The sequence below is a fragment of the Stegodyphus dumicola genome, chromosome 11, assembly GCF_044657685.1.
Source record: "Stegodyphus dumicola isolate Sdum_Otavi_A_Nest chromosome 11, ASM4465768v1".
NCBI classification, from domain to species: Eukaryota; Metazoa; Arthropoda; class Arachnida; order Araneae; family Eresidae; genus Stegodyphus; species Stegodyphus dumicola.
Window position 1 is genome coordinate 168,328,897 of NC_140778.1, and position 13,007 is coordinate 168,341,903.

General features: G+C 30.4%; 1 protein-coding gene across 6 annotated transcripts in view; it reads right to left on the reverse strand.

The window, feature by feature from the left end:
• Positions 1 to 13,007, reverse strand: part of LOC118194215 (cullin-5-like) — a 67,554-nt gene that overhangs the window by 43,110 nt on the left and 11,437 nt on the right. The gene's annotated exons all lie outside the window — the stretch shown is intronic.

Below are 13,007 nucleotides of genomic sequence, written 5' to 3' on the forward strand. Positions count from 1 at the left end.
TACCAATCAATTAACATATAAATGCAAACCAAGAGATAATATTTTTGAAAATGAGCCAGTATTTATGACATTTTCTAACAGAGATTTGATAATACTAAAAATACCACATATATCACTATTAAACTATTCTTCACGGTTCGTACACATTTCCTTATATGAAAATTAAGGACTTTTAAGGACCATCAAAGAAAAAATTAAGGACCTATCAGGAAACAAAAAAATGAATAGAATAAAGCAATTATCCATACAACCGACTTCATGCTTGTAATTTCACTTTAAAAAACTAACAGAAGTGTGTATTATGCACTATTATTAAATTCAACTTAATACTTACCATAAAACAATTTTGAAAATTAAACTAACTCCCTACAAGTTATGAAGTAGATAACATTAAATGAGGAACATAATTTCTTGAAAAACATGTATAAGTGTATTTTACACTAATAACAGTCACTATTTTAGAGATTTACATGATTATTATTTAACTTATTTGATATTTATTTAAACATAGTCAACTACTATTATAATCACAATGTAAGAATATTTTGCAGATTAAAATAACTGATTTGTAAACATACAATTTATTTCCTTGGTTTTTTGAAAGATACTAGAATAATAAACTGTACAATAAAAGATACAAAACATTTGTGCTTTTTTTAAATCTGAAATCTTCCTTTTCTTTAACTATTCTTCTAAGTTCATTTGCTTTGATAAACAAATCAATGTTCCTGATGGTCTCAGCTTTATCTGCTAAAGCATCTACTTCTTCATTAATGTCTTTAATGTCCCTTTGAGGAAAGTTTTTCTTCTGCTTCATATAATCAATTTCTTCTTCAATAATATTTCTTTTCCTCTTTGAATTTTCAGATTTAGTTAAAGATTTTTGTTCTTCTAAATACTGAACTTCTAAATAACGAACTCCACTTCTTGCAGAAGCTGCTGCTGATCTCATTTCTTTATTAATTTCGATATTAAGAACACCTCCAGAAAATTTTATGTAATCAAATACTGTGCGTTGAAAAATGTATGATGAGTCACTTAAATTTTCAAATTCAATTGCTTTATTTACAGAGAAGCCCCTTTCCACAGAGGCCTGTTCATGTGACAAGATAAGAATACTTGTCACAGTGAATACTTGAATAGTGAAAATATACATTTTTTACTATATATATATAATTTATTTCCTAAACAATATAGATTAATTGATTATATTATCTCCTAAGTTTAATTAAAGTAGAATTATTTTAAAAGAGTGAATCCATACTGGTAAGTTATATTTTGAAAGATGTATATATATATATATATAAAGTCCGAGATCCGGACATCTAATATCTGGAATGATCTAAAATCTGGACCTCAAAGCCACCACCAACCAATTGCGCATTAGATTTTTTCCCTCATCATAAAAAAAATGCCAGAAATCCGATTCTTAATCTTAGTTTGGTGCTAAATAAAATATCTCATTATTGAAGAAATAATTATTTTAGCATAAATTTGTGTGATTAGTAACTTGACTCCATAGCTGCGTATCTGCTTGGCATAATCTCAAACCGAAACATTTGTTAATTTTACACCAACTAATATTTTATATCCTTGATGCCGAAATCGCGAATCATTATTTATTGTATTTTGCTTTCATCACCGCATGTTTATCAACGAATGACAACTTGAGTGATGAATCATGCAGCGATGCCAAATAACAGAGTATTATACGATTACAGATTTAAATTTAATGCGCTAAAATGTTGACAAGGGGAGATTTAGCAGAAATTTCTTTCCTTATGCTAAAAATAGATTTTGTTAATGATACTCATAGGACAAACGATTATATTTAGTGCTATTTGAATTAAGAATAACTGATTTGTTATTCACATAAAGCCAGAACCAGCTCCAGAGCTCGCATGGCCGCACCAGGCGGCAGAATTTAGCGAAGTTAAACAGAAGTTTTTCATTGCAATGACAATGCCCAATCATCAATCAATTAACGGAGGGCGGAATCTGTAGTATGGTTCTAAATCCAGAAAATACAGCTACCGATAGTGAAGAAAGTAACAGAGAGGTTACTGAACGAGAAAAAATTTTGATTGACAAGTTATTCGGAATTCTCGACACAGCAATTACAGGACTTGAACAATGGAACTTAATAACTGAACAAGAAATTATATGTCTATAGTATTAGTCTAAAGTATTAGCAGAGAAAACAAATCAAACAACTCACATTGAAAGAAATGTTTATTAAAGTAAACATATAAATATTAAGCTCTTTTCTTTGGTAAATTTTGATACCCTTTAAATCATAAATGCTTCATTATTTCATAAATCACGATTTCATATTTTCAATTTTATAATTTCTACGTGCCATCTTAGTAGATTTAAAATGATCTAATATCCGGAAAAATCTCAAATCTAGGATCGCCGAAGTCCCGACGAGTCCAGACCTCGGACTTTGTACACTGTATAAATATATATATATATATATATATATATATATATAAAATACGGAATGTATATTTTCAGTTAAACTTCTACCCAATAACTTTAGTAATTCATGAAAGTTAATTTTGCGTCTAGTTAATTCAGGAAAATTAGTTTCAATTAGTTGTTTTCAGCTTTAAAAATATTTAAAAAATTTTAATTAGTTATTTTCAACTAATAATTGTATCGCCATTAGCAAAAATTATGCATTACTATCAAAAACATAGGTTTAAACCAAATACTTAATTGTCTATTGAAGCTTCAAAACGTATTTCCGAACTTCACTTTTTCTCAGCTAGCGTTACCGATTTTGCCCTTGGCGACCTAAAATCGAAATGGAGCCAACAGATTTCCCGCGAAATCGATAACAGACCCTCTGCAGAAATAAACTCATAATCCCGATATCCCATACATATAGTATGTGCAAAAGAGAATAAACTCCGTAGAAGGTGATAAAAAATTAATTTATGGCTTAATTGAAACAAACACAGAAATTAAGCTAAGCAAAACCGTGTAAAAACAAATTGAAATGATAAAACGAAACTTAATTTTAATGTGAATTTTCAGTGCTGACTCTCCCATTCTAGAAATTTCAATTTGTTTCAGACAAAGACCACATTTAAGGATTGCCATCCATCAATATCCAGTCTTTGTAGTCAGCTTGATGAAGCCACAGTTTATTGAAAATGCACTTTCCAGGCATCTCGTTCCTATTGGCGTCGGAAGGGTTGTGGCCTTCCAGGTTGGAATTGCTCTAGTTTTGGCAAATATTTTCAGAATCTCCCCCCTCCCTTTTTTTTTCTCGAGCACCTTCATCATCACTTTCGCCTCTTAAAGAACTTCCAGCTTCACGCTTTCGTCACAGTCTGCCTAAATTTATGGATAACACCTGTTTCGAAAGATTGCGTGAATAGCCAATCAGACACCGATACTTTCGTTCGGGTAGCTAATTGTTTTTTTTAATCGTTTGCAATGCAAATCCGCCAACAGATTAGTTAAGAGCTGTGTAATTTTAATTCCATATTCATGAGAAATCGTAATTCACACTTAGAATGGCAATCATTAGAAATAATAAGAAATGTCAAATGAGCAAAATTAAGGATCGTTTATTCCTTTTGGCCAAAATTAAGGACTTTTAAGGACCGTACGAACCCTGTTCTTTAACAAAATACCAACCTGCTAAATATATGTATGCATTTATGTATCATTACAGTATGCGGTGGCATAAAATTTATACAAAATAATTAGGGAAAGACTTTTTGATCAACATCTACAAAAACATAAATATCTACACTAATGAGTACAAGCATACTTAGAGGTAACAAAAAGTGGAATACGCAATATTTTTCTTCCATTCTAAGATACCATTATTTTATCACACCTCTCTTTAACTTCAGTATCACTATCAAGGGAGGAGGGGAAGATTTTTCATTTTAATAAAATAAAATAAATGAAATAACAAAATTCAAACACATCTAGCAAACATTTCTTTCTTAAATTATGTTTGATTTATTAATGACAATATATCTGTTTAAGATTAGGAAAAATCTATTACTCAAAGATGCTTTCCATTTTTAAAGACATCCATATGGGGGAAAAACATGCATCTTAAAATCAGAGAAATATGAAATTATGCCTAGCTTCTTTTCCCCAAGTACAAAATACTATCCCATGAGAACTTAAAAAGAACACAAGATTCTTTTGATCATTTCAACATGACATCATAAAGAATATCATCTCGGATGAATCACAGATAGATGTGTATTACACTCTAAGAGGAGAAAAAAAACTGAATATTCAGTTCTTTTCTTGGATTTGAAGCAAAACCTTTTGGCATATACAGTCAGCCTCTACTAATAAAAGAAATGATTAATTCTGCATGGTTAATAATTCATGGTAAATATGTAAATGACAAATGCAGTTCTGGTTCTTTTCAGCACTCAAATGCAGACAATTCCTCCTGCATTATTAAATGTGGTCAAAAGATTTATTAAGAAAGGTATATTATTCGCTGGATACTTTATTGCAATTACATTCCCCTTAATGCTAAGAATGTCCTTGAAAAGTATCACAATTTTTTATAAAGCATCAAAGCAATAGGTCTGAGTATTTAAAAAAAAATAACAACATTATATGTATATTAAATAAATGAATAAATATACAAAGCGAAAAACAGTTCAAGCCTAAATATAATTACATATATACATATATGTAAGAAAAATAATGAATATGTAAAAGATTAAATTATTTATGTTTTATTTATTTAAAGAAAAATAAATCCTGGTGCACCACAAAGTATTACACGAGACATGCAAATCGTAAGTAAAAAAGGCAAAATTGTAAGTAATAACATCAGTTTTCAATAATACAATGAAATCATACACAAAGAGGAAAAAAAACACACAAAAAAAAGTAAATACAAAAGTATAAAAATGTATAAAGAAATCTTTTACAATGTTTAAAATAAAAGTCAACAAAATCGTTGAAAGCTCAGTAGGCCAAAAAGATTAAATTAGCAACGTAAATTTCCCTTCTCTATTCTAAAAATAGTAACCCCTCTCTGTACTGCGTCATTTCGAGACTATTCTATGCCATATGATTCTTACGTAATTATGATGATGTAAATGGAACTAAAACTCAGCCAGCCAATAATAATTTTACAGCAATATTGACTGTCCAATCAGAATGCTTTGAAAACCAAAACTAGCTCAGTTTGACTTAGATTTCATCCTGAACATTACGCACTTGCTTTCTATGCTTTGGCCTGGCCACACTGCAGACTGTCTGCTTTTTCTTTCTTATTGCAAATTTATCTAAAATGTAAAATCTCTTGGAATAGGTACAATCAATGTGCCAACTTGATTTTCACCGCAACATGTTTGCTAAAATAAAAAATGAAGATTTAAACCTGCATTCGCCTCCAATTTCCTAGTCATTATGGATCAGCACTTCTACGCTATATTATGAGCACAAGGAAAAGCCGGAACACTGTCGAATTGTGCTTAGATCCATATTGAACAAGAATTTTGATTGCATAGTATCTAAAGAACTTGGCAGTCGTGGCAATTTTAATTCCATTTTCATTTGCAATTGATAATTTGTTGCCACAATCACTTGGCACTCTAGTCGTGCCTTTCCACAGAAGATTTACATTTTTGATATTGTTGAGATGGAAAGCAAGCCAGCGAAATTACATCTTAGCAGAGTAGAGAGCAAAGCTGAAGTGCATAGTTATGCAAGATGGAAGCACACGAAGAGAAAAGTTTTGGTTTGCAATTCGGTGATTGGCAAGAGGCATCTGCATTAAGGATTACGTAAGATCGCATGATTAATTTAAATGATGCAGTTTCGACTTAAGTGCTATTTTTAGGACAGATAGATGAAGTTTCCAAATGAAATAGAAAATAAAAGAGGTTATAGTGAATTAAATTTAGAAGTTTGCTTTCATATTTTTTTATCTTACATATATATATATTTATTATACCTTATATAGATATATATATGTAAGATATAATAAAATATGATGGCTACTACACTGAGAAATAATTGGCAGCCTCAGAATGACTATTCTAAATTTGGTGTTCATCCCCTAAGTTCATCTTTTCTCCCAAATTTGAGATCTCTCCAAGATCATATGACCGTTATATAAACGGCTTGCAAAGAGAACTAAAACCTAAAATTAACCAATTGTGCTTGGCTGTACATATATGTACCTGCCTAATATAAATGCTGCTTCGCGCGCAATTATGTCATTCATTTTCATAACTTCTCTTGCACTGCAAAACCTCTGTGCTGCTATGCATAATTGTCCTCCTTTGTTCCTGATCTAAGATGACATAGTATGGTGTCAACCTATGTACACTGCGCAAAAAAAAAAAAAAAAAGGGGGGGGGGACAGTTCTATATCTGCCTTTTCGGCTGAGCCGATTCACAAAATTCAAATTGTGTTCTTCATGTCTCAAAAGCGCGACTTAGGATATATATTACATTTATATATACAGTAGACTCCCGATTATTCGTAGGCGAATTATGCACAGAGCGGATTATCCGCGCATGACATAAAGTTTCCCCCCCCCCAAGCGTAAAGCAAAGAAAATAAAAATGTTCACAAAACTGAGTGAAATGTTAAATTTACTAAACATCGTGCTTATTTATGGCAAAAATATCCCAGGCCTTCTCGGAACCTTACCCTCGGCCCCTATGATGAGTAAGTGATTACTCACCCTTGCAGTGCTCGCTTCACCACCCTTTCTCATCTTAATCTTACTGACACATCCACTTCCTTTCACTCGGCATTGTTAGTTTAAGCCTAATAGTGTTTGCGAACCAGTCCGAGTTAAATTTCTTTTGATGCGTCTTTTGGCTAGTTGACTCGTTCTAAGTAGCGACATGGAATTCGAGAAATTGAACTTCATTGGGAGAAACTTAGTGGTGAATAACAAGCAGCCGACGATTTCCACCATGAATTTGAAGAATTTGTTTTAAAAGAACAGCTATCTTTTGAACATATTTACAATGCCGACAAATCGGGACTTTTGTGGAAATATCTTCCCACTCACACTTTAGCATCTGAAAGTGGAAAGTAAAGCAGCGGGTCATAAAAGCAGCAAGGAAAGGATCACTATCATGTCTTAATGTAATGCTACCGGTGAACATAAACTTAGACTTTTTGTCATTGGAAAGTAAAAAAAAAAAAAAAAAAAAAGAGAGAGATCTTTTAAAGCCACAAGGATAGAAAATTTGCCCATTGATTAATTTAACCCCCCCCCCCGATATAATGTAAACAGTTCCGGGTGGTGAGAACATCGATGCTGAAAACATTAACGAGTGGTTGGAGTGTGACGTCAACGAACCTGACTTCGAACACTTGATAGATGATGAAATTGTGAAGACGGATTACTGAGCTATTTGGAAGAACAAGACGACACAGAGTTGGCCAAGAAACTTATGCTACGAAAAATGCAATCTCAGATCAAGAGAAAATGCTTCCAACAAAGCACTTTTCTGTTTTCATTAACAAAATGCATTTTAGGTTAGTTTTGAGTGATATACTAAAATATTAAGCATTAGTTAAACATTTCCTGCTGTTTATTTTCCGTTTTATTGTAAATAAAACAATTTTTCAAAGTTGGAATGACTGTTTTCTCTTTTGCTATACCCGGTTTTAGCTTTTTTCGGATTATGCGCGATTTTCGTTATCCGCGGCGGCCGCACCACCCTATTCTGCGGATAATCAGGAGTGAACTGTAGCTCTATTCTAACACAGTTATTTTGACACAAAATTGGACTTTTTCTGAAATAACATACCAATTTTTTTCCATATTTCGATTCTACGACTCAAATTATGCCTAAATATGAAATTTTGTTAAATTTGTTGGGAAATTTACAGAGAAATTCACAAATTTATGTTTGTGCTTTTTTTTTTTTTTTTTTTTTCAGTTTGCAGGAAGAATAGTTTACTTGACGAACTTCTTAATATATGGTAACCTATTTTCCTTTCCCTTGAGCGGAAGAAAGTCACAATCGTTCCTTTTTTCAAATAATGTTCTTTATATTATATATTTAATTATAACTGTTATTACTTCAAGTAATTTTTTCTTTTCGAATTTCATTTTAATTGTTTAAGTTGCATGGTTTCTTTCGAATAACTGTTTTAAAAATTTCTATTTACCCATTCGATTTGGGTAGTTTCAATAAAAGGTGCATCATTTATTTTCTTCAGATAATTTTCTTTGTAATTTTTTTTTTTTTCCCCCCTTCTTTGCCATAGTTGTTGTTTTAGGTAATTTTTAAATTTTCAGACTTTTATTTTAATTGTTTGTGTTGCACTGTCTTTTCAGATAATTATTTTAAAATTTTCTATTTATTCATTCGAACTGAGCCTTTTAAATATATTTATTAATATAAATTTTTCAGGATTTTATTTTATTTATTTAAATTGCATTTCTTTTGAAAGAATAGACTACGATGCATCTGAAAATTGAATATATTAAAAGAGAAAATACAGTAAAGCACAGTTAACACGCTTTTCAATGTTCAGTTTAGAAAAGATATATAAATGAGAAGGAAGTATAATCGAGATTTTAACTTAGGGTGACTTGCATATATTGCTTTAAATAGCTTTAACATTGTGCACATTGCTTTACACAATTTTATCATCCTAAATTTAGTTTCTTAAAATGTTATTCATACCTTAGTCAAATATTTTATTTTTGAAATTGCAAGAATCAAATATATCATACGATAAAAAAGTTTTAAATAAAAAAAAATACTAATTTAATTTTTTCCCCCTTAATGGCTTGCTTTTTTTCTTCAGGCATTCTGCAAGTATATACAAAACCGTCCAACTTTTCGAAACACCTTGGTATTTCTGACGCCAAATTCTCCTTCAAATTTTTGCTTATTTTATTTTCTTCTTTCCTTCTACATTTATTTTTAGTGCTCACACAAGAAAATTAAGATTTTTCAATTGTTACACTTCCATAAATTTTGCATTCTTGTCAAATTTTTTAAAATATCAATTACATCAATTGCGTTTCCAGCTGAAGACACTTTTTCATTTTCTAGACATTTTAACTATAAATAAAGTTTAAAGCAAAGTCCAAAGTATAAATATTTTAATTAAAAGATTTTTTGCTAAATGACAAAGAAATAAAATACTCGAGCAGTGTTTATTCTGCACCACCGAGAGACTGATTATTATATTGGCTGCAAACAAACTAAATCATATTAAAGATCATGTTTTTTATACAATTAGTAGAATTATTTACTTAAAATATTCTTTCTAAGAGAATTAATGTAAAAATTTATATATATATTAAACTGGGACATGACCCAAACTGTCAACGTCCTGTTGCTTAAAAACATTGTGAAAATAAACATTAAACGAACTTTTTCAGTTTTAGACAATTCAATTTAAATGCACTTAAAGTAAAGTAGCAGACAATAACATGGTAAAGGTAAAAATTTACTAAAAACACAAATATTTTTTAAAAAAGGAAGAAATTAAAAAGAAAGTTAAAATTTTGAATAATATCCATAATTTTAAGAAAGTAGCTTTTCATATAGTATTAATAAATATTTATTACGAATCTTTGAGGGAAAAAATTTCATATAATTAGTTCTCCGTAAAACTTTATTTGAAATTTAAGGTTAAAAATAGCTGTGGCAATTCACTATAACAAAAAATCCATAAACCACATTTGGCGTTAGAAAATGTTGAATAAAAAAACTCTAATTTTTTGTAGATATGCTTAGCTTGGATAACTACACCTACTTTAAGATGGTGGTAAAATTTTATGGGTTATAATTCAAAATTTTTTTTCAAAAAATTTATAAAAATTATTTAAAAATACAAATTTTAAAAATAAATCATAAAAAATGGGTGAATTTTATTTGGAATGAACCTAAATTTCGAAACGAGAAAGGAAAAATCAAAAAAGTTTAATAAAAAAAGAGATATTAATAAATATATATCAAATGTAATTAACGTTAAGGAGCTAAAATTTTGAGAGCTAATTTTTTTAAAAACTACTCATACGATTTTTACAAAATTTTGCAGACTGGCATAATTTGAGCTGTAGAATTGAAATACGGAAAAAAATTGGTATGTTATTTCAAAAAAGTGTGATTTTGTGTCAAAATACCTATGTTAGAATAGTGCCATATATAAATCTAATACATATCCTAAGTCACGCTTTCAAGACATGAAAAACACAATATGAATTTTGTCAATTGGCACAGTGGAACAAGAGTTATAGAACTGTCCCACCCTTTTTTTGTGCAGTGCACATAAAAATTACTGTTGCTAACTATGATATAGAACTATCTTGTGTACACAAAAAACAATTGGATGTGCATTATCATGGAATAAAATTATGGTTTTTAAGTGGCCACATCCGCATTCGAGCATCACCTTTTTAACTAGGCAGTTAAGCCTCTCCAATGCAAATCTGTTGCAACCTTTCTTTCTTCAAATCAAAATATCACATATATACATACAAAAAATAAGAATTTTACATTCAAACTCACATACAATTTATATTTTAGCCTTCCTCTCGAAAAACAAAAAGAAAAATGAACTACAGTCAAAAGTCGTTAATTCGGACACCCATAATCCGGAATGATCTATAATCCGGACCTCAAAGCTACAAACTTTCTGTGCATGCGTCGCATTGACGCATGCGCGTAAGACCTTTACGGCTGCGAATATGCTTGTGCGCGTATGCAAAATATGTTTACGAGTGCGCGTTTAATGTACAATGGACAGTATAAGCTAAGCTAAAATTATCTATTTCAGTTAATGTTGCACATTGCGTTGTTCCTTAATCTTCAAATTGGATCCGGCTTATTATTTTTTGCAGACTATTAGAGCAATTTTATAAAAGTAAGCTTGAACTTTCGATTATGTGAAATAGAATTTCTAATATATATTTATTAATATGTAAAGGATCTACAAAGCGAAAGTATGTTTCGAAGTTCATTAAACAAAAAGTGGAATTGCTGCAAAAAATGGATAAAGGCATATCCTTTATTTATCTAAACTTTAACGTTTATTTATCTAAACTTTGTTTATCTTTAATGCCAGGGTGTGCAATGAATTGGAAGTTGATCTGTCAGCACTATCCTTATCTTCAGGGCAGATGTTTTTATTTTATTTGGCTTATAATTCCTTATTAAATGTAGTATTTCATCTCGATGTACTCCGCCTTTCATATGATTTAAATCAAATTCCTCGTTATTATAATTCGCTTCCGATAGCGAAGAAAGTGACAGAGGTTATTGAAAACGGAAAAATTTCGATTCATAAATTAGTCAGTAGACACAGCAATTACAGGACTTGAACAATGGAACTTTATAACTGAACAAGAAATTATGTCTGTTTATAGAATTAAAGAGAATGTATTATCACATAAAAAACGAAGCAACTTAAACAACTTACATTAAAAGAAATGTTTAATAAAGTAAACAAATAAATGTTAAGCTGCTTTTTTTTTTTTTTTTTTTTTTTTTTTTTTTTTTTTTTATTTTGATACCCTTTAGATCATAATTGTTCTTTATTTCATAAATTACGGTTTCATATTTTTAATTTTATAATTTCTGCATGCCATCTTACCAGATTTAAACTGATGATCTATAATCCGGAAAAATCGATGATCCGGAATCGCCGAAGTCCCGACGAGTCCGGATTAACGACTTTTGACTATTAATAACACATAACCATAGACAGCAGCTTGAAGAGAAATTAGTAAATGAGAAAAATTTCATAATTAAGATATTCATAAAATAAAGAATAAAGAATTCAAATACATTACGAATCAAGACTGGAAACAAAAGAGAATATTCAGTAATAAAGCGAATATTATCAAAAAGAATTTGCAGCTGTTAAGGCAATTTCAACATTATGAAGTGATTTTAAATCTTGAGATTATACAGTTTTTCAAAAACCTATAATTCCTACATATGTAACTAAAATACAAATAGTTCACTGCAGAGCTTGGTTTTGCAGCCATAAGCCAAACAGAAAGCAATTTTTGTATTCTTTAATGAACATAAAATAAACTAAAACAAAAAGAAAGGTTTTATTTTGATAATATAAACATTCAAATTTTTTTTTTAGTTAATGCATTTTCAAAAAGATGAAAATTAAATTCAAAAATCAATATCGTTTATTTAATAGGGAAAAATTTACTCACAAAAATAATCAGATACTTTAAGTAATAGTAAAAAATTTACATTGTTTTTGCTTCTTAGCCTTTCATGAGATCACCTTTACACTTGATCACTTCATTTAATCTTTGGTCGCCCAAACGGTATAGTGGTTAGGGAAGCCCACTACGGTACCGAAGGGCCCGGGTTCTCCGGGAAGTCCAACCTCTCTTTGGAGTAGGCTCTCGAAAGCATTGTTCCATGTAATATGAATAAGACAACAACAACATTTAATCTTTGTGGCATTGATTTTACGAGTTTTCTGTTATTTTTTGGAGTATTTTTATGCCACTCCTCTTGGATTACTGCTATGAAAATATGCTCAATTTTCAATTTTTGTTTCTAGTTCCTTCCAAATATGTTCAATAGGATTCCATTCTGGCGATTGGAATACTGCCTTAATTACTTTTGGACACTTATATAACAGCCAGAGTCTAATTGTGCACAGTATGCTTTGGATCATTGCCCTGGTAGAATTTGAAACTATTTTGAACAGTAAGTTTTTGTGCTGACGATGCCAAATTTCACTTCAAGATGTCAAGGTACTTATACTGATCCATAATACCATCCATAAACTCTATACTACCAACACTGGAATGTGGCATAGATTCTCCATACCATAACTCATACTCCTTCATGTTTAATACTTGCTACTAAGTTTTGCTTTCGAAACTCTTCTTTGAGTTTCCTACACACCAGCACTTGTCCAACTGAGCAAAAAATGTTAATTTGCTTTCATCAGCAAACAACACTTTTTTCCAGCAGTCAGGTGTCTTTTGTTTCATCAATTTTGTGAAAGCGAGTTGAAATTTTCGATTTTTTCT